The sequence below is a fragment of the Marmota monax genome, unplaced genomic scaffold (genome assembly GCF_021218885.2).
Source record: "Marmota monax isolate L192 unplaced genomic scaffold, Marmota_monax_Labrador192_F-V1.1 WCK01_AAM20220418_F8-fsc00062, whole genome shotgun sequence".
Taxonomy (NCBI): domain Eukaryota; kingdom Metazoa; phylum Chordata; class Mammalia; order Rodentia; family Sciuridae; genus Marmota; species Marmota monax.
In genome coordinates this window covers 3538641-3561145 of record NW_026695221.1, presented here as the reverse complement: position 1 = coordinate 3561145, position 22505 = coordinate 3538641, and the positions used below count along the sequence as shown (strand labels likewise).

General features: G+C 39.8%; 1 protein-coding gene across 4 annotated transcripts in view; it reads left to right on the top strand.

Moving 5' to 3' along the window:
• The window catches only part of Ntm (neurotrimin), a 978825-nt gene that overhangs the window by 858236 nt on the left and 98084 nt on the right, over nt 1-22505 (top strand). The gene's annotated exons all lie outside the window — the stretch shown is intronic.

Here is a 22505-nt window from a genome sequence, read left to right as displayed (position 1 = left end):
TAAAACTTAATATGTGGCTAAATTACAAAATTCATTTTATCTCAATGTTTAGATAATTAAGCTAATTTTTCTCTGGGAGCAAGGAATATAAAAGCATTTCACTAAATCTTAAATATTTACTGAGTATTACAGTGGTCTATGCTCTGTTTTAGGCACTAGAGGATTAAGTCATAAACCCAAATTGACAAATTACTGTTCTCATCAAATCACATTTTATGTGATAGATTACCAAAACAAATGAGTAGACAATATACCAGGTGCTGATAAGGATGAGAAGATAGAGACATACATTGACAGAATGGCAAGGGGTTCCGGCAGGGAATTGTTTTGAAAATGTTAAATCTGAGCCAAGACTTGGACAAAAATCTTTAATTCTATTTTTTGTATCACTGGTTAGTGTGAAATGTATGTATATAATCACAGATATCTGTGTATGCATGCTTTGCATAGTACCGGTTTAAGAATTGCAAAAGTACCATGGAGGATATTTGCTTGTCACAGATTGAGAACCCCAAAAGCAAACCTTGAGATTGTTATTGTTGGTAAGTAATCATTTTGGGAGGTGCTCTTGGGATCAACTCTTGTGGAAAGGGAGAGACGGAAGCAAGATTGGGCAGAAGGACAAGTTGAGTTGTGATGCGGTTCAATGGAACATCTCAGCTGCCCCTATGGGGAGTCCTAAAGCTAGGACACCTTTCAGAAATATCCTCTATTGAGGCAATGGAGCTGGCTCTTTACAGCAGCACAGCAGTCGGGTGTTGAATGTAGGCTATTCCTAAAAGGGCTGTAACCTTAGGCCAGGTATCTGTCTGAGAGCAAGACAAACCCCATTATGAACTAAAAATTTAGGACTGTCAACCAGCAGTTAGTTCTTCTCAGGGACATGGGTCCTCAATTCCTGAAGGTGACATCACTTTACACTTGGAAATTTTAAAAATCTAGAGTAGAACTGCAGTGATTTCCACATACTGAATATCCTTTCTCTGACAGTAACAGTATGCTATGATAGATGTTCTCAGAGAAGGTGAGAAGATTTCAGTTTGGGTTGTCCTGAATTCTTGAGTGTTGTCTTATGCCACCATTCTTGATGATATTACTGTGAACAAAGGGATTGGTGAGAGCTACTCATGTCTCTGTCAATCTTTCCATTTGAAATGACCTTATGTGTGGATGGGCCCAAAATCTGGGAGGATGCTCAGCTGTGCATGAGGTCATTAGGGATGAAGAAGGGCCTCAGGGCACTGCTGAAGAAGGGGCCATCCAAATGGACTGACTTTCTGAGTCCATAGTGCACACCATTCATCACAGCTTAATGCCGAGTCCCTAGTGCTATGGGATGCCAGGGCAGGCTGTGCCTGTGGAATCAGCAGAACATTTATCATCTGGATGGACTTCCTTTGCCTCATGCTCAGAGACTCTGTCTCCTGTCTGATGTCTTTTTCAACCCATCCTCAGGCTAGTCAGTTCTTTGTCCTTGTCTGGGTGTCTGCCACGTCTCTTTCACAGATCTCCTTGTGCCCTGCCCTTTTATGCCTACGTCTCCCCTATAGTTTTTGTTCTGTACCTCTCTTTACTCTCACAGCTGCCTACATTTTGTGCTTTAATTTCATTCCTTTGCACTTTTCCTCCTTTCCTCTCTTCCTCTGTTCCATCCACCACCCTCTCTCTTCCTCATGGTCACATGTTATCTCTCCTCAGTATTGAGCCTCTTTCCTTCATCATACAGATATTCATGATGTTTTGTCTTGGGGTCTTTTTTTGTCCCCTGTTGTAGACATCTAGCAGATTTCCTTCCCCAGGGGACTTTTACCTGAGCCTGGGCCAGATGCTGCCATTTTACTGAGGTTTTAGCTACTATGGAAACAGAAGATGGATCAAGGGGAGAGGAACTGAGTGATCAGAATCTATCTGCAGCTTAGAGTAATTTAGATGAACAGCTTTGTCCAGATACTGGTCCCAGATTAGCTATCCAAGATTCAGGATGATGAGACTTGCCAAGCAACAACGAATCACCTCAGAACTCACCAGGGCGCTGTGTTTCCTGTGACTGATTATTTAGAGATCAGAGATGTCATTGGGCTGCTGCCAAATCTGAACTGAAGCTGGAGACCCTTAGCAGTCAGGCCTTCATCTTTCATCACTAAATATTTCCAAGATAGCACTTACTTTAAATAAATTAAGACAAGTATGGGGTTCTTTGGAGAGAAGGATATTTACCTTCAGCAAGGCTCCAAAGGCAGAGAGCTACTGTCATCTTTTGTCTCATTTTGTGAAGGTAGATTGTGGTTCAGTCAAGATCATTTTTACACACACACTAAATTCTTGAATGAATATCTGATTGGAAAACCCTGATGGCTTCATTGAATGTTTTCCCTGAAGACTGATCTGTTTGTTCTGTACATTCCTGAAAAATCATGGTTTTATCCATCATAATTCATATGGTGCTACTTGTAAAAGTCATAATCTCTTTAGAATAAAGTATCTCTAGTTTTGAGCACCTTTTGTGTGGAAAAAGGAATACAGAAATGTCAGCCACTATTTCAGTAGTGGGTCATGCATTTGAGGTAGGGAATCTTGGCAGTGGGAAAGGAGGTCAAGAGGCCTCGCCTAGGCTTTTCCATCAGATGGAGAAAATACCAGTTGTCCATAGAAAGCATGGAGAAGAGGATAGGGCCTCCCAAGCTACCTCTTGAAATGCTGTTGATTATAATAAGTAGTTATTTCTGGAATTTGTCATGTCTTTATTTCTATCATGGACTTATCACTCCTAGAGTTCAAGGATAAAAGTGCACTAACTTTTTAGAGATGTCTGTCTTACCTAGAATATCTATTTTGTGGAATGCAGATGTTATTTGCACCTGTGTGGGTCTTGGTCTTTTCAGGGGAAATAACCCCCATCTCATGTTCTCATAAGAAAGAGCCATCTCTATCTGTGTAGGGTTTTACTGGCCCCAAGTCCAAGTTCCTGTAAGTGTCAGTTAGCAGGGGGCTCCTGGCCTTGAGGAACTCTGGGGGAATCATTGAATCCTCTAGATGCATTTCTCATTCAGGAGTCTGTTCTTTTGTCTTTTATCTTTAATGGGTGAATGTATTTTAGCACAGCCCTTAAACTCAAGGATTAATATCTCTACTAGAGTGCCCTTACTACTGCATTACTCTTCTCAGTCTTTTCTGAGTAAACAGAAATATGATCTTTTTCAAAGTATTCTAAAACATGCAATGCAGGAACTCACTCTTCATAAGAAATAATTCCTCAAACTCTGTCACCGGTTTCTTTGGGGTTGTAAAAGCCTTATGAAAAGCCTGAGATTCTTATACTGTCACATTCTTGGGAGCACATGATGAAGCTCAGATGAAGGAGTCAGTCCAATCACTAATCTGGGGTATCTCACACATTTAGAATCAGGAATCACTGAGTGGCCTGATTGAACTCTCTCTGCAGTACAGTTACCTTCACCTTTTTCTCATCAAAAAAATAAATAAATAATTGGCCTCCATAACCTCTTTTAAGCTGCGTAAAGGACATTCATAAAAAAGTATTAATTGGGTGTTCAGTCTGTGTCATTGTATATTGCATGTGTAACTTGCTGTAGATGTATACAGGGGCATACACCCAAGGGTTTATCTTGATTTTCAGAGAAGACTTTGGACTTGGACAATGGTGGAACTGTTAAGACTATAGGGACTCTTGAAGATGAACTGAATACATTTTGCATTGTGTGATTGACACAAGGAGAGCCAGGGGTGGAATGTTATGTTCTGCTTCATCTCAGGTCTAGAGCAATGATGTTGGCTGACCATGGAATAAAACCTCTGACACCATGAACCCAAAGTAAACTTATCTTCCTCTTGTTGCTGTCAGGCATTTTAGTCACAGTGGCAAAAAATTGACTAACACATGGGGACTTGGGGATAACACCAGGAGCTCTTCAGGGAATTCTTCATTCCTGAATCATTTGCATTATCCTGTCTCATGAGTTCCTTGAGATCAGGGTCTCTGGGTCACTTATCTTGAATTTTTCACATTCTAGCATGATGCTGGGCACCTACAAAGCATTCAGGAAACAGATGTTGATTCAGCCAATAAGCCATGATATTTTCCAATTCCCCAAAGTGTCATGCCTGTTCTCCCCATGTAAAGATTCTGATCCTTGAGGAATTTTCCTCCACTTTGATATTTGCAATGGAGACCTGGTATGTTTCCTGCTGAAACTCTCTGCTGGCAAGTCTCCAGGACATTTGTTTCCCCTCATCTTCACAGATTTTCGAAGCCCTTCCTGCATCCCTCAGAAGGGAACCAGCTGTGGCAAGACTCAATTTCTGCTTAAAGGAGAGCCTCTATTTCAAGTTCATTTTTGCAAGAGTAGAAAAGGTTCACAAATGTTTTTGCTGCTGTGTTTTTTTGAATGTCTCTCTGTTTTCCTCACTGCCTTATTGTCATCTCTTTCCTCGGGGGCATTTCTCAGAAATGCTCTTCCTCTGTCACTTCTGGGAAGGGTACCTGATCTTTCTGTTGCTTAATTTTTATACCCTTCTTTACCTAAACCTCTGATAGCTTCCAACCAATCATTTCCTAATGAAATTTTGGATATTAAAAGGAAGACTGAGTTCAAATGTTTGTGAAATTTTGCTGCTGCTTTTGGGTGAATAATAGAAAAAAACAAATTAGTAGAAGAAAAAAATACTATTTTAATCCCCATTCTTGTTTCTCCCTACCCCCATCTCTCCCTCCTGCTGTGTAAACAGAGGGGGATTAGAGTTAAAAAGTTTGTCTTCAGGTCACATAAAGACCCTTCAAGAAGGATTAGAGAAGAACTATGTGTCCATTGGGCTCCAAATCAATTTATTTAAATGGAAAACTTTCTCTTCCCAGAGCATGAAGTGGATACTTATGCATGCCCTTTGCACTCCCACCTCAACATATGTTCCAAGCAGCCACATCTCTTTCCTCCCTTGAATTGATGCACCTGCTGTACTTGAAGAAGCCAAGTGGGTAGTTGGTTGTTAACACCAAGGTGTTAAGGGAAAAATGACCCTTGGACAGGGAATTTCCCCTTGCCTAAGCCTTTAGTCTTTCCCCTTTCCTATTGCCCTTATATCACTGAAGGCCACCCATTTTCCTATTTGTTCACACTGACGAGGCCTTCTCCCCAGCCATGCAGGACATTGAAGCACTAATTGGCACTAGAGGTATCACAGCTTGAGTTCGACCAGAGCTGGCAGGCACCATGACTCCAGTGACAGCTCTGTGAAAAAGTGTCAGGAACAGAGCTCTGGCATGCCATCGGCTGACTGCAGCACCCTGGCACTAATGAGCAGCCTGTCAGCACCAGCATCAGGGGCCCCATGTGGCACAGAGATCATTAGGATGGCAGATGAACAAAACTTCCCCAGCAGAGAGGAGCTGGGGGTGGAAGGGAAAGTGGACAAAATGGAGCTAAAGTCATCACCTTACCCACAAATGGCACCCACCCAGCAGGAGAGGCCAGAGAGAGAGCCATGAGGGATGTATCTATGCCAATTCTGGAAAACTTTTGGAATATATTTTTGGTAGGGTTTCCCTGTCATTAATCAATATAGGCTGTAAATCTTCTCTGCAGTGACCCAAAGAAGGATTCAGTGATTAAATTAAGTTTCCAGTTATGACTTTGCCACAAAACCAGAAAATAGCCCAAGTTTCTGAGAAACTGCATTGGGAGAGGGAAAGGAAGACTTGGGATTTTTAGTCTTTTTCCTACTTGGATAGGATAGGATTCCCACTCAGGGGATATGCTGAGAACTGCTAGATACCTGACTGTCTTCTGCTCTACTATCTGAATCTAGCAGAGTAGTAAGAAGAAGGAGAGTTTTCCCCATGAGCTTTCATACCAGAGGTGGGTATGGGGAACCCCCAGGGCATCTGCTTTGCATATCTGCTTCCTGAATGCAAGTGTGAATTACCCATATTGTGAGTTCTTCTACATCCTGTTCAGCACTGAGCAGTTGTGAGCTACTTGGAGTGTCATGGAATGTCTCAAGAATGTCTTATGAGTATCTGGCCCTTCTCTGAAGTCTGATTACCCATAATGACTATAATAGAAGATGGAGATCTGTCTGAAAGAGCTGTGCTTCAAATATAGGTCCAGCTGGATTTGAGTTCCCAACCACTACTACTAGTACTGGCTCGTCCTTCAAGGGTAGTGATCATTCTCTCTGAAGATGAGCTTCTTCGTTACTTTCATTATTGCTGCTTGGTGCAGTACTTAGAGTTTTCAAGATTTGGTCCCATCCCCATTAGCTTTACACACCACTGTCACCCTAACAGCCTGACAGTTCCCAAAAGCTGAGTGTCTTCCCGTTAGCACACATCATTTGTTTTCTTTCATCATTCTTCCACTTCTTTTGGGTAGAATTCTACTGTTTTAAGATGATGCTACCAGTTTGTAACCTGTGATGTCTCCCTCAGTCACATTGAATTTCCCTTTTATTAGAGATCCCACAGCATTTAGCACACTTTCCCAATTATGGTATCCCTTGCTGTTATGCACAGGTGAGCCGTCCTCCCAGTTGCCTAAGAGAACATGGGATTCAGAGAAAACCCTTGTGCCATTTTATATTAACCCCAGCACCTTGTCTACCAGATGTTCACAGACCCTGGAAGTGAATGAGGCAGTCAGTATCTGGTACTATAGATATAGGCTTTCTGGTTCATAATTTAAAACCAAATTAAATTTAGTGAGTAACTGGTAAGATCCAGGAGCTTCAATTCTTTGCATTATTTTTAGCTATTGATTGTCTATCTCATGGTTTCTAAACCAGTCAAAGGAGTTGAAAAGAAAAGGCCCTGTTTCTTGCCACTGACCTTTACTGGTGCCAAGCCTTGGACTCTGGAATTTCCTCTGTGAAATATAGATAATAACATGTTCTCAATATGGATATGATGGGGATTGAACTGGTTCAGCAATGTGAAGTGCTTGCATAATGTGAGCTTCTGTACCTTGTCCAGCCCTTCCTCTTTGCCTTCACTCATGAGATAAGAACAGAAGGACAGGAAATTTAGATGCTTTTCTCTGAAAAGGTTGAATCTTTACAAACACCCAACATGGTTAATTGCCAGAACAAATAGATGTTCAAAGGTGCTTAATCAGCACTCTTTTCACCCCCACCACTTTCTAATTAACATAGGTGCTTGATTAAAATTCCCAGAGAACCCCAAGTAGCTATCCCAGGAGGACTGAGTAATTGCTATAACAAAAGACATTACAGTGGTCATTGATAGTTGGAGAAAAAAGTAATTGCATCATTGTAGAAAGTGGCAGATCTCCTGTTCAGAGCAGCATAGAGCATATGGCATGAGGTCCAACCTATACGGAGAAAGCTGTTTATTATGATAAAATAAAAATAGTAGTACAACCTCAAATGTGGGTAATAGTGATCCAGGAACTCTTTAATTAAATCATTTAAACACACAGATGAAGGTGGGAAAGGAAAAATTGGAGGGAGACATTTATATATCAATTTTTAACTCTATACATTTCTTTAACTGTAAAATTACAGCTAGATAGACACAGTTAGGATAAAATTTGTCAGTATCAATAAGGATTTTTGTAAGTTTAATATTTATAATCTGGTTTAAAGCAATCTTAAAGCTGTGCAACTTCCTACTTCAAAGAAGAGAAAATCATAAAAAGACTAGTGGAGAAATTAATGAGTTCAATGTGACTGAATTGAGAACATATGAAATCAAGCCTCAGTCTAGAAACCAAGGGCAGGAGTGCATACCACAGACACTGTTTGTGGTTTTACCCAATTATTTCAAAACCCTTGAAAAATGTTGTAGCATCAGATGTCTGCTGAATTCAGACATTGCTAACAGCATACTCCCTCACGCTCTCCTGAGTCTTGGGCTATTTATGCTGGTGCTTGGTGACCGTTACTATGCAGAACTGTTTTGATGGAAAAAAAAAAAAAGAAGAGAAAGAGAGAGAGAAAAAAAAAACACATAAAAGCAAGAAGATTGAATCATCTTCCCCAAAGATGGCAATAAGCTATGATTCCACAAGATGCAATGTTTGGTTAAATAGTAGCCCTACATGGCAGTAGACCCCATCCCTGAACAAACAGCCATAAAGGTGGTAATCCTGGTGGTATGAGAAGCATCCCAGTAGGGCCTCTCGCTATCTACCACAATCAGAATAAGCTTGGCATTACACTCCACACATCAGCTCAAGACCTCAGGTATTCCATGTCTAGGATCCACCAAGAACTGTCAAACATGCCTGGATAGTTTCATTGCATATGTGCTTGTCATTAAGACTTTTTGTGTATAGTTCTGACTTTGTACAATGATCCTCCGTTATCAGTTTTCTCCCTTTCTGAAGTTCAGTTAGCTGAAGTCAACTGTGGTCCAAAAATATTAAATGGAACATCCTAGAAACAGTTATTTTAAATTGTGTGCCATTCTGAATAATGTTATGAAATCTCACTGTCCTGCTCTATCCCACCTAGGATATGAGTCATCCCTGTGTCCAGCATATCCACATAAATGTTCTCTGCATGTTAGACATTTAATAGTTACATCTGGGTTATCAGATCAGCTCTCGAGGCATCACAGTGGTGTGTGTGTGTGTGTGTGTGTGTGTAAGAAGGTCAATAATCATCAAATGCCACATGATAATGCTTATATCATTCACTTCACCACACCCCATCACATAGGCATTGTATCAACTCACATCATTACTAGTAATATGAGTTCACAACAAGATATTTTGAGAGAAACAAGAGAGAGAGCACAGAGACAATGTTAATAACACATAACAATTTTAACAATATACCATAATACAAGTTATTTGAGTATGGTTTCTTCTCTCTCTCTCTCTTTCAAAATATTGTTGTGAACTCATGATCCTAGTAATGATATGTGTTATATGTGTTATTAACATTGTTAATCTCTTACTGTACCTAAATAATAAATTAAACATTAAGGTGTTATTATAGGTGTGTATGTACAGATAAAACATAGTGTGTGTTTGTGTTTGTGGGGGGTTAATACTGATTAGCATCCAGAGGTATCTGTGGTTTCAGGCATCCTGTGGGGGTCTTAGAATGTATCCCCTGTAGATCAAGGGGAATGACTATATCTAGTCTGGATTCTGAATCTTGTCTTGATCTCTGATGAATACATTTTCCCTGGAGTCTAAGTAACAGCTAGAGTATCTAACTTTCAGTAATAATAGTAGCTAACAGTTCATAGGCACTAAAAATGTGCTAGTCACTCTTCTGAACATTGACGCACAATAGTATCTATTCTTCACAATCACAGTGTGAGACAGGATTTATTATTAGCCTATTCTACCAAAGTGATAACTTATTACATTTTCTCATTTAAATGAGGCTTAGGGAGGTCATGAAAATAGGCCAAGGTCACACAGCTCCAAGTTGCAGTGTTGAAATACTCCACACAGTCTGTCTCCAGGATACATGCACTTAACCACTGTGTTATATAGGATGGTTCTCAAAGAGCGGTCCATTAACTATCAGTAGTAGCATCCCCTAGTTCATGCCCCAGACCTACTTAATCCAAACCTTAAAAGTGTGATGATGCATATTCAACTTTGAGAATCACCGCTATATGGTATTCATTTGAGAACCACTGCTGCATATAGTATGTGCTATATGCTGGGCACTTGCTTTACATGAAATACATCCCTTAATTTCCCCAAATTCCCTTATAAATAGGCATTATTTTTATTTTAGAGCTATAGACATGGAGAATTGAAGGGGAAATTTGTCCACAAATATTAAATGACCATGGCAAAATTCAAGTCCAAGTCTTTGGACTCTAAAATGCAAATTCTTAATGTGCATTGCTTTCCTGCTTGATTTCTGGCTCAATGTTTCTTTTAGATCTCTGAGGCATGTCTTTTATCTGGTTTCAAACACATTACCTGTCCCAGACCTATGCTCCTTGGGTTGTCCACTTTCTCATAGCATTCTTTCAGAAATCCTTCCCCACACTTGTCTACGCTGGACTCCGGGTGGGTCTTCCTGGTCAGTCTCAGTTCTTCATCTTCCTCTGTGACCTTGGGCTCCTCTCAGGAGACCATGGAATGAATACTCTAAGCAAAGCATATAGTCCCAGCATGGAGACATGGCATGTCCTCTACCTCTTCCTCCAATTGTGTCTGCCTGTGCTAGTTTCACATTCCCTCAATCCCTTCCTCTCCACCTAGATGGCCCAGGCTCACTGGATTGATGCAGCTACTCTCTAACTTGACTTCTTGTTTCCTCAGATTAAATACTATCATTCACTCACAAAATAGTGTGCTTCTGCTTTTATGATCGTTATTAGGTTGTTTTAGATTTAAATATGTAAACAAAGTACTAGATTCCAGGGTGTGTTTTTCCTTATCCAACTCCTTTCAAGTTTCCCTGTGTGTCCTTGTGGGTGTTCAGCATTCTTCATCTTCCTAGCAGTGTAAAATGCTTTTTCCCACCAAAATAGGGACAGTTGGAAGGGATTGAGCAGAATGCTAATTGAGTTCTTCTACTGTCGAGTCTCCAGTCTCCTTGGCTGGGTTGTTCGGGTTCTCCACATAGCATCGCTTAGCACAACCTGTCCATTGCCTTGGAATTTGGAGTTCAGGAGATGCAGCCCTTCCTTCCCTGGGAGGATAATCTTGGCCTCTAACTCCTCTCTAACAGCGAATGATTCTTCTATGCTTACCCCTCCCTTCATCTTAAACAAATTGCTATCCACTTCTAACACAGAGTTAAAAGCAATGTCTTTGGATGTTATGGCTTCTCCATAATAGATGCAGGACTCTCGTTTAATTGACCTGTGGGTCAGGAGGCTTATGTCCCTCCCTGAATCCTTTGCATCACTGTATTGCCCTTTTTGGAATGGCTCACTGGGGTCACTGTGGTTGAAGAGTTTTGGACAGTCATCTGCATGATAGAGAAAGACAAATGGCTTTCTCTTTTGCTGATTTATTTATTGCATCATTACACCAGTGCAGAAAAGGAATTAAGCAGAGAAGGTGGTATGGGTTTTGACCCCAGAAAAACACTTTGGTGAAATAATTTTGATGGATTAATTTTTTGGATCCAACTATTTCTTATTGAGCAACTACTGTGTGCTATAAAACTTTCCCAAACACTGGATACATGAGTAGACAAAGCACACTATAGCCTTGGCCTCTGACATTATATTCTACTGGTAGGGGCAGAAAATAACCCATGGATAAGTCAACCTTAGTACCACAAAAACAGTTAATGAGGATAAGCAACAAAGAGATTATCTGGGATATGTTGGGAGGGTGTAGTCTTAAAGAGAGTAGGAAGGGATGGAATATTCAAGAAGATACGCCATAAAAACCACGGGAAGAGACATTTGGGTAGCTCCAGCAGGAGTATTTCTACCCAGGCTAACTCTGAATACCAAAAGCACTGAATCAGACAAACCTGGCATGCTCAAAGATCATCAAGAAAGCTATATGGCTTCAGAGGATTTATTTAATGCCTGCCCCCCACTTCTCTCTAAGCTTCAGGAGAACAGGAAGAATGTTTATTCATACTTACCTCCATGTGTGCCAATGTTTAGCATGATGCCTTTCAAAGCATAGATATTCAATAAATGTTTGTCTACCCAATGAGTAGATAACACAAAATAGTACGATAGATTGAGTTCCTGAACTGCATGCTGGAAAGACAAAAGGTTTGAATCAGAAATTGTAACCCCTTAACTAGTGATATCAGGTTCTAGAGAATGAGATGTTCAGACCATTGATAAAGCGTATAGCTGAGTCAGAGAAGGCCCATGGAAAGTTGAGGCCAAGTAGCTGACAGTGCAGGTCTCTGACAAATCATGAAAGGGAACATTGCAGTCACCCCATGTAATGCAAAAGGTCGTGATCAGTCTGGCTGTGAACCAAGTGTCAAAGCCCTCAATGAATCACAAGGAAGTCAGTAAATCAGTCACTGGGGCCAGAAAAGGAGATATAGAAGCAATACTGCTAGCAGCAGAGCTTCCAAGAATGAGGGCTATCGAGAAAAGTGCAAGGAGGAAGGCCTCTAAGTGATCCTTGGGGTTGAGGAGGGCCAGAACCCCTGTTTCCGCATGCCAGAACAAACAACTGAGCACTTTCTTGAGAAAGCTCCAGAGGAAGTACAGCCAGAAGGAATAGCTGGATTTCAGTTAATCATGGCAGTTCAGGGAATGGTCAGTCTGGAGGGAGCCTTGTGCTCAGGAAGTAATGTTCCAGAGGACACAGGGAGCAAGAGTAGAAGGTGGGAGGAGTGAGAAGCTGGTCAGGAGGAAAAAGCTTCCTGCACTATGGGAATGAAGGGGCTGCAGTGTATTGATGATGGTGGGGAAGGGGAAACTTATGTGTCAGGTGGTCATTCTGGCAGTGAGAGATGAGCAGTGTTGGATTTAGTCCCAGTAGTGCCCAATGGAAGACAATTATGCTGTTCCTCACTGATGTTAGCTGTAGTCTCTTATCTATGGCAGGTCCTCTCCACCTGGATTTCTCCCATGTTTCAATAGGTAGGATATTGGAGAACAAGTGATGTCTAATTTATTTCTACATATTGATCCATGTTAGCTCTCTTTTTTCCAAAAATAATGATAAAAAGTCCAGGCTTATTTTTTAAAAGAAGATTTATTAAATTGAACAAAAATGATAGAGTACAGCAGAGATATGATAAATAGGCAGAATGAATCATTATATGTGTGTGTGTTTGTGTATTTAGTTGTCAATGGGCCTTTATTTTATTTATTGATACATGGTGCTGAGAATCAATCCCAGTGTCTCACACATGCTAGGCAAGCGCTCTGCCACTGAGCCACAACCCCAGCCCATTGAATCATCTTTTAATCAACAGATATTTATTGAGTACTTATGACAGTGTATATCTAGGTACTGCAGATCATGGGGTGAACACAGCCTTGGCCCTGTGAGGATGCATTGTAGGAATAAAGGCAACATTCAATAAACACATATGCACCTGGATATCAGGCAGAGATAGTCTTATTGAGAAAAACAAAACAGAAATGGGTAAAGAATGATTGGCTGTGGTATTTTAGTTACAAGAACGTTGAAAGCCAGTGCATAGACCTAGAGCCTTTCATGATGATACAGGATATGAAGAAAGAGGATTTTCCAGACAGAGGATCCTGTGAGTATCAGTGGTTGGGTCGGGAATGCTGGGTGCTCTGGAGGAACAGTGAGAATGTTGATGCAGAGACAAGTGTTGACTTTGTGAGAGAGCTGAGAGTCAGCTCCCCTAGTGCCTTGAAAGCCACATTAAAAACTTTGGAATTTGTTCTAATGAAGAACATTAGTGAGTTTCAAGCAAGAGAGTGAAAAGACTTAAAAAGTTTTAATAAATTATACAAATAATAATAAATAAACAAGAAATAAATTAAATAAATAATAAAATATGAAATTAATAAATGTTAATAAATTAAAGATCACTTTAATTGAAGAGAAATATGGAAAGAGGTAGAAAGGTAGCAGCCCACGGTGGCTAGGTGTGGTGGCCCACACCCGTAATCCCAGAGGCTTGGGAGGCTGAGGCAGGAGGATCGATAGTTCAGAGACAGCCTCAGCAATGAGGCCCTAAGCAACTCAGTGAGACCCTGTCTCTAAATAAAATACAAAAAAAAAGGGCTGAAGATGTGCCTCAGTGGCTAAGTACCCCTAAGTTTAATCCCTGGTACAGAACAAAGCAAAACAAAATGGAAGTGGTAACTGCCCTGATTTGATTATTACACATCATATACATGTAAAGAATTATGGCACTGTACCCCACAAATTTGTACAATTAATTTTTTATAAGTTTAATTGATGGTATTCACTCAATGGTAGAATCAAAGATAATAACCCTATGTTTAATTTGGAATATATTCTAAAAATAGAGCTAAAACTTTTTATTGAGTGACTAGACAGAGGTTATGAAGAAGAGGTAGGAATCAGAGTGACTCATATTTTTGGCCTGGAGTAGTGGTAGCTAGTGTTTATATCTATCCATCAAGAACTCTAAAAGAACAGGTTTAGGAAGGAAATAAGGAATTTAGTACTTTGGATTTACAAGTAGAAGTGCCAAGTAGGTTGCTGGTAACACAAGGGCACAGGAAATAGAAAAATAAATGTAGAAGTCATCAACATACAGACTGTATTTAGAGACAGAGACTGGTATCACCACCCACAGAGTGGAGGCAGGAGATCTGCATCTTAGCCCAGTGGAATTCCTTCCAATATTTGGTATCAGGTAAAGAGAAGGACCTATAAAAAATAATTGTGAGAAAGTGATGAGAAATCTGTAAGCCAAGTGAAGGAGAACTCTTCATAACTGGAAGGATAATTAATAACACAAGTGTGCTTAGAAGTCTAGGGTGGTGAAGACTGGGAATTGGTAAAATCCAGTTAGGAGACATTGGTGAAAATGGTTCTGGTGAGAATCAGTGAATTAATTATTAATTAAAAAAGAGATAATGGGCTGAACAATTTTAGAGAGTAATAATCTTTGTTCAGAAGTTTTGCTATAAGTGATGGCAAGATAAGGGGTCAGTGGTTGGAGGAGAATGTGAATTGAAAGAAGGATATTTTTTTCTCTAAAACCCAATCTGTAGCCTGACATCCCTGGACACTTCATTGACTATTACTGATGTATAATTACATAGCTTTGGGTTCTCATCTGTCTTTCTTCTTCAGACAAAATAGGAGTCAGTCAGGGGCTGGGGTTGTGGCTCAGAGGTTGAGAGCTCAACTAGCAGGTGTGAGGGAGTGGGTTTGATCCTCAGCACCACATAAAAATAAAGAGATTGTATTCACCTATTTAAAAAGTAACCAAGATTGGCTTCCTCTTTATGAGTAAATGATACATTCTGATCTTTAGTCAAGTCACCCCCCAGATTTCTTGGTTGGTTTCAGGTGCCATGGGAAATTGGAGCTATATTTGCCATGTTGCTAATGAAACTATCTCTGACACTAGGCACTTTGTGTGGATGTGAAACTATCTATCTACTGTCAACTTCAATGACATTGGGGACTTATAGTTACAGCACTTATGGGAACTTTGGTTGGAGTGTAAAATTATTCATGAGAAGAAGCATGGGGTCATAGCAAGTTTTCTGCTTATTCTTCAGTGCCTTCCAATGGAACAAGGAAGTAGTTCTCAAAATCCTCTAGGTTTAACCCTCTGTGATGAGCTACTCACCTGTACCACGTATATCTAAATTCATCTTTCTTCAAAACCAGAACAGGAACCAAGCTAGCCTTGGGAAGCCATCCACTTGGGCCCAGAAATGATTGTCCAAGTGAAATCTCCTTGTCCAGAGGAAAGTGCAAAGGAGGTGGAAAGGGAGACCCCACCAAATGTACCAGCGATATGAACAAGAACAGCTCAAGCACTATTTAAGTGGAGAGATTGGAGTCTGGAATGAACACTTCAGCTCTGCACAAGTGTATGCCCTGAGAATTCTGCAAACACGCCAGCTGACTCAGGACCACTAAGTCTAGGTCAGAAGGGGATGAAGCAACCAATTTCAGTGTTTAGACAATAAGGCTACAGATGGGGAGAGCTCACCAACCTGGAAGAAAATCATGTTGCTACTACACCTTATCCTCCTAATCCTAGCTTGAAGGTGTTTATGGTCATCCATCTAAAATGTTACTCTGCAAAGTCCTAACAGACATCTTTTCCTGTCCCCATTACCTTAAAGACACTCCTTTCTTTGGAGACAGAATATACCTTGATTAATAGGCATATTGTACAATATAAAAGAAGTGGGAAAGAGTTGGCTTTCTCTCTCTGCATCTCTGTTTCCTACCCAGGACCCACTGCTCTTGAGAATTCAGAGCAACTTAGTAAAGCCGACTACACTGTTTTTATTTTGCTTCCTTTGGCTTTACTTCCAAGCATCCCCACTGTGCTGTCCCTGTTCTACTCTTGAAGAGTCACATCCCTCAATGTTGATATGTCTTTTCTCTTCTCTGCAGCACTTTCCTAGGCCTCTTGATCTGGGTCATTCAGGTGTTGTCATGGCAATGACATCCTCAGTAGAGTGTTGTTGCACATGTTGTCATGGCTATAAGGACCTCTTGATAGGAGCTCGACTTCATTGTTATCAAGAGGACAGCAGTGATCATTTGGCTTGCCTGAATTCTTTGGTTAGGAATTCTGGGCCTATAAATGTGAGTAGCTATAATTAGAGAAATAGCAGCCAATCTACTATTTTTTTGTAGCTTGTCCATATTCTAAGTATTGCACATATGTTATCTCTATAATTTTCTTGACAGTCTTATGATGCAGGTATTGTTACTGTTCTTTTGCAGATGAGGGAGCTGGACACAGAGAGATCACTTAGATAATCTGCTCAAAGATATACACAAGTATGAAGTGACCAGATAACTTCATTCTAGAGACTTGATTCTAAATCCATTACTTCTCCTGTTTAATTATCAAAACCAAAATCAAGCTACTGTGCAATAGCCAAATTATATCATCTTTTTAGATAGAATATGGGTAGATTTATATTTCTACACAACTTTCAAGTTTTAAAATATTTTCATTTGATCCCCTATCAACCATACACGGTTATTATGATTATGTTAGTATTAACTTTATTTTACAGAGAAGACCAAAGTAGGGGATTACATGAGAGCGCCAATATCTTCCTGAAGAAATTTGACTGCTAACCCTTTTTAGACTAGAGAGAAATTCATGATAGTGTATTGATTCAGAATCTGTTCTTTTTTTTTTTTTAATTTCCTACATATTATGTCAAATTCTATGGCCCAAGTCTGGCTCTGCGGGGAGCTTGGCCAAGCCTTCTAAAGTGAATGGTTGCCAGAAGTCAACTCTATCAATGATAGAAGGAATAAATGGAAAGTCTTGGCGTGTCATTTGAATAGCCTTTTTTTCTCCCTCTTTATTCTATGCCACAAAATTCTACTATTAATGTAGCTACTTTCATCTATATTGCTGTACAGAAGAACAGTAGCCTACATTTCCATTCCAACAGTATTCACAGTCCCTGTGCTACTTTGAGCAAGTAGCATGTGTAGGGAAATCCCAGCAGAAAATTAATTTCAGATTTGTCTCCAATCTGGTTCTTAGAAAATGATAATTAAACACCAACGATTTACTCAGATGCTGGCCTCTAAGAAAGCACATCTTTTAAGGCAGAGGAAGCTCAGGCCTAATAACTGATGGATCTTCTCATTTAGTACAAGAAGAAGGGAGGGGACGTGCTCTAAGTGGGAGATGACAGTCAAGTAAATAAAGATGATAAAAAGCAACAGTTCAAGGACTTATCGTGTTATTATATGCCAGTGCTTTTCCTGTATCAGCACGTTTAATCTTTAGAACGGCCCTATGAGGTAGACCTGTTATTATCCACACTTGATAAATGAGGAAAAATGGGCACAGAATTATTTTAAATAATTTCCTGATGTTCATCAGAGAGTAAGAAGTAGACCTGGCAATTGAACCCCAGCCTCCTGGGTCGGTCAGGCTGTAGATGTTGGCATGCTATCTTTCATGGGCATGGATGGAGCCTAGAGCTGAATCAGATGCATAATGTGGTGAACTTCAAGACCAGAAGTCCAATCACACATGTTTCTAAGCAGTGTCATGTTGAATATTTTGTCACCTGCCCTGAGCCTCAGTTATCTAATTCATAAAGTGAGGACCATGATTGTACACACATTCTGGGCTTGCTGTAGGGGATTACATGAGGTGACATATAATACATGCCCTGTGCCTGGTAATAAATAAATAATTAATGTCATCAAGTGTGGTGACATTAAATGTGATAGGAAGAGTGATCTGTAGAATTCATAACTATCTCTGTCCTTGACAAGTCATCTTTAAATTTTAAGGATGACTATTGTGCTTGTATTATAACTATAAAGTGTTTTATGGGAAGAGCTAAGATGTGAATTTCTGACCCCAAGGTCTTTACACAAAACCCCAATTCATCAAACAAAATTTAGCTTTTATGAAATCACCTCTTGGTATGAAGTCTGCCACATCCATTCTATAGCCTTTCCCAGAGTCTCAGGTTCTCCTGTGGTTTAACTCAGCTGCTTCCCAGTCTTCCAATGAGTACTGGAACCTTGACTGTGGATAGTACATGATTGTTATCTTCTTGAGAACACTTTTTGTACTGGTAAAAAAAAAATAGTTTCACAACTAGCAGCTTCTGATTTGGAAAGAAATAGAAACTTAATGAAGGTTTCAGAAAGTGACTGAAATTTAATCTGAATGTAATACTTGATCTAGGTTTTAATAAACAAGCCCATTAAACCCATTCTTATTTCTACTATAAAAGGCATTTTATCTGGAGTGCATGGTCCCGAACTGAGATAAGGCATGGTCTTGTTATTTCTGGTAAGCACCATTCTAAATATATTACATTAATTGTATTTATCTATAAGCGGGAATGAAATTTGCCAAGATGTATAGCCTGAGAGAGAACCTCCCCACTCCCACTCAAAGGGCAAAAAAAAAAAAAAATCAAACAAAAAACCCAATAGTTTGGAATAAGGTGGATTCTTTCCTCAGGCCTTGACAATATCAAGCTGCTGTCCACATCTGATACTGGAACTAGGGCACTGGGTATGTTTCCATGTGCCTTTTCAAGTGAAAACTGTCTTCTACGCCTCGCTAATCGATAGGGCAGCCCAGTGGGAGAAGGCCTGCTGGCCACCCTCCCTGGGCTGCGTGACTGCTGAGTGACTAGAAGGCAAAACGAGGTTCACAGCAGCGCCACTTCAAGATCCATGTTAGATACAAAAGGGAATTAAAAACTTCACGTTGAGTTGTTGTCGCTCTACCCGTGTCTCGCCTCAGAGACTTCTACAGCTGGAGAGTGCTCAGAATTCAGCCCTTTAGAGCTATTACAATTCATATTGACTATAAACTTCCCACTGTGCGAATAAAAGCTAGGAGGTGCTTGCCAAGTTCTCGGAGGGGGGAATGTAAGTTATTTCACCATCTGATGATATACTCCATGTTGGGAAACATTAGGGGGAAATAAGAAAAGGAGAAAAGAAAGTAAAAAGTGTGCTGAGAACTGATCAGCTGGTATTCATTAATGAAACACAGACCAAGGCACATTGGTGGAACAACTGAGAGACAAGTCACTTACAAGTCATTAATGCTGCTTGCTCCTCTGTGGTCTACACTTGGGAAAAGAAAGCCTTTAACCTAACATCCCAGCTCACACTGGATATTCAAAGAGCAGGCAGGGAGTCCAGGAACATGAAGAGTGCTTTGGTCAGAATGCGTGGTTTGACCCTTTGCTTGGCCAATTACTAAGTGGGTGACCCTCAACAAACCAATTAACTTCTCTGAACCTCTGTTACCTCATCTGTAAAATAGGATCAAAATATGAAGATTAGCAACAATACATTGCAGGTACTTTGTAAACACGAAGACATTATGCACATTGTCCTTTATTAAAAGTTCTCTATTAATCATGCATATCCTCTGGGGCAGTGCCAAGAAAGTCGCAGTGGGAGATAGGAGAGATGTGATCCCACTTTAAAGCAATCTTCCAAGACAAAGATGTTTTTGCATTTTTGCAACACAAACTCAAAAAGCAAATAATGTAACCAGTGTTTATGACCGTTGTTATAACAACTGCAATTATCATTTGTTCTCATTATCTTTTGTTAAGTCTTACATTTATTTACACAGTGCAATTAATTTGAAAGTTCACCTAAGCATTTCACAAATGCTACATAGGATGTCGTCCAAGTAAGTGAGGCGAGTTGAATCTGGAACTCGTTTAAAAAGATCAGAACACTAGGACACAGTTGTGCAGTACAGAAATCAAAAGGGAAATCACAGGGCAAAAGGAACATTTGGTTTGGTACCAGTTTTATAATCTTGTCAGGAGCTTTGATCTCCAAAGCATTCAAGTATCTCAAAGCCTGAGCTGACTCTGGTTGCCTTATCTCACGACACTAGGGGTTGGCTAACTAATGCAGGTGGGTCAAATATGATTGGCTAGCTTGCTTAAATAGCCTGTGAGCTAAGAACAAATTTTATATTTTTAAACAGTGGAAAATAATTAAGGCATAATAATATTTCATGATCTGTGAGAATTATTTGAAACTTGACTATTATTGTTCATAAGTTCAGTAATAATAGAACTCAGCAGCATTCATTTGTGGATTTCATCTTATAATGTAAGTCTGAAATCCTACAGTGTTTATCATATGGTCCTTCAAAGAAGTTAGAAAACCCTTAAGACTGACTCCTAATAGTCCTTATAGGTGTTATTAAAGTTGTGAATTTTTATCCAAATTGCCTTTCTTAGTCCTCTTTCTCATCACTCTGGGAAGTTATAATCATGGTAATTCTTCAATAAATTCAAACCCATGCCCACTTCTGTGTTTTTGTAGCAGTGGCTCCATGCCATTCCCAAGGGTTGTTCCCTGACTACCAGAAGGGATGTGGTGCCTTGATTTTCATACTAGTCTATACTCTACATGCTTTTTTTTTTTTTTTGGTACACTTGTCGGTGCATAAATTCAAACCCACTGCTCACAATGGTCTTTGATCTTGTCAGCTTAGAATCTGCTCAATTGGTCTGTTGTTGATTCTACCCATGAGAAAGTGTATTTGGATGTTGTCTTCATTTGTGGTCTCTTTCTGTAAAAGACCAGTTGAGACTGAGTAATTTATCAAAGTAAGAAGTTATTTGGTGTCTGGCTCTAGAAGCAGGGGATTTCAAGTTTAGGCAGCTGTGTCTAGTGAGAGTCTCCTGTGGCTTCAAAGCATTGATGGAAAAGTGGGAGAGATCACGTAACAGGAGATTCCAGAAGCAAGAGACAGCCTAGGAAACTGAACTCACTTATAAACAACTGGCTTTTGTGATAACTAAACTCCCTTTCCAAGAAAAGCATCGATATATTCATGAGAGCTCCTTCCTCATGACCCAGAGACCTCCCACTAGGCCCTGCCTTCTAACACTTTCACATGGAGGAATTACAGTGGATGGGGTACAGAGATAAGATGGGAGGAGAGGGGAGGGGAGGGGAGGGGGGGATAGTAGAGGATAGGAAGGGCAGCAGAATACAACAGACACTAGTATGGCAGTATGTAAAAAAGTGGATGTGAAACCGATGTGAATCTGCAATATGTATACGGGGTAAAAATGGGAGTTCATAATCTGCTTGAATCAAATGTATGAAATATGATATGTCAAGAGCTTTGTAATGTTTTTAACAACTAATAATAGAAAAAGAATAAAAAATATGTACAATTATAATGTCAGTAAAAATAGCGTAAAGTAAAACATAAAACTACAAAGAAAGAAATTCTAGTATGTGAACTATAGAGACCCCCACATAAACCTTAGCCAAAGTTACAATGGTTGATGCTGTTTTGGTGCTCTGTGTCATAAGGCATGTCATGGTACTGCATCTGATCCTGGCTTCACTGTAGCCTGCAAAGTAGGCACCACTTTCTTAGAGGAACATATTTGCATTCATCTGCACCAAAACGTAGAATTATAGTCTCTTTACCTCTTATGGTTGCAAACCTGTGTTAAACCATTACTAGCACCTACCTTACTTTTTCCATCCTCCTCCCTGTTTCTGTCTGAAATACACCTGTAGCCCAAAGTTTATTTGTGAAGCAGAGGTGGCAGGCCTCAAGTTTACTGAAAGATCTTTGCCAAATGAGCTCTGCCTAATTGAGAACAATTTTTAAAAATTCCTCAGGTATCTCCTAGATGAATAGTCTTTCAGAATCCCATCATTATGATTTCACAGCCTCAAAAATACTTTATACATTATAATAATAATCATTTGGCCAGCTAGAGAAAAAGGATAGTTCTGTCATAAAAATTTCTTTTCTATTCAGATAGACTTTGAAATCTTGTCACTCACTTTTAAAAATGAGTTTCAATTTTTGCATAAAAAATTAATTAGTAGTTATTGCTAACTGTTGGAAGTACAGATGCCATTTATATGCTTCTTCATAGATTTTCTGTTTCAAAATGTATAATATGTTTACAACAAGCTTATAGTCATAAACTTAACCTTTAGAAATATAGAAATATTTTTTTTCCATTTTAAATTCCTATAAGATAGACTTGGAACAGACTAGACATTGAATTAAGGAAGTCTAATGTGTTAGTCAACTACCAGAAAACATATTATATTTTAGGATAATTCTAACTTTATTTTATTTAGAGACGGGGTCTCAATGAGTTGCTTAGTGCCTCACCATAGCCGAGGCAGGCTTTGAACTCTTGATCCTCCTGTCTCAACCTCCCCAGCTGCTGGGATTACAGGTATGTTCTACTACTCAGCTCCATATCATCTTAAGGCTGTGTCTTAGCAGAAGACAGAGCCACAGTAGTCCCAGTTGTGGGTGATGGAAGAATCACTGGATCAAAGTTTGGATTGTAAAGTCAACCCACTGAATTTTCCCATATAAAAGTAGTCATCCCTGCTACCATCTTCCTCAAACACTGTAAGACTCAAATTCCAACCCTCTGG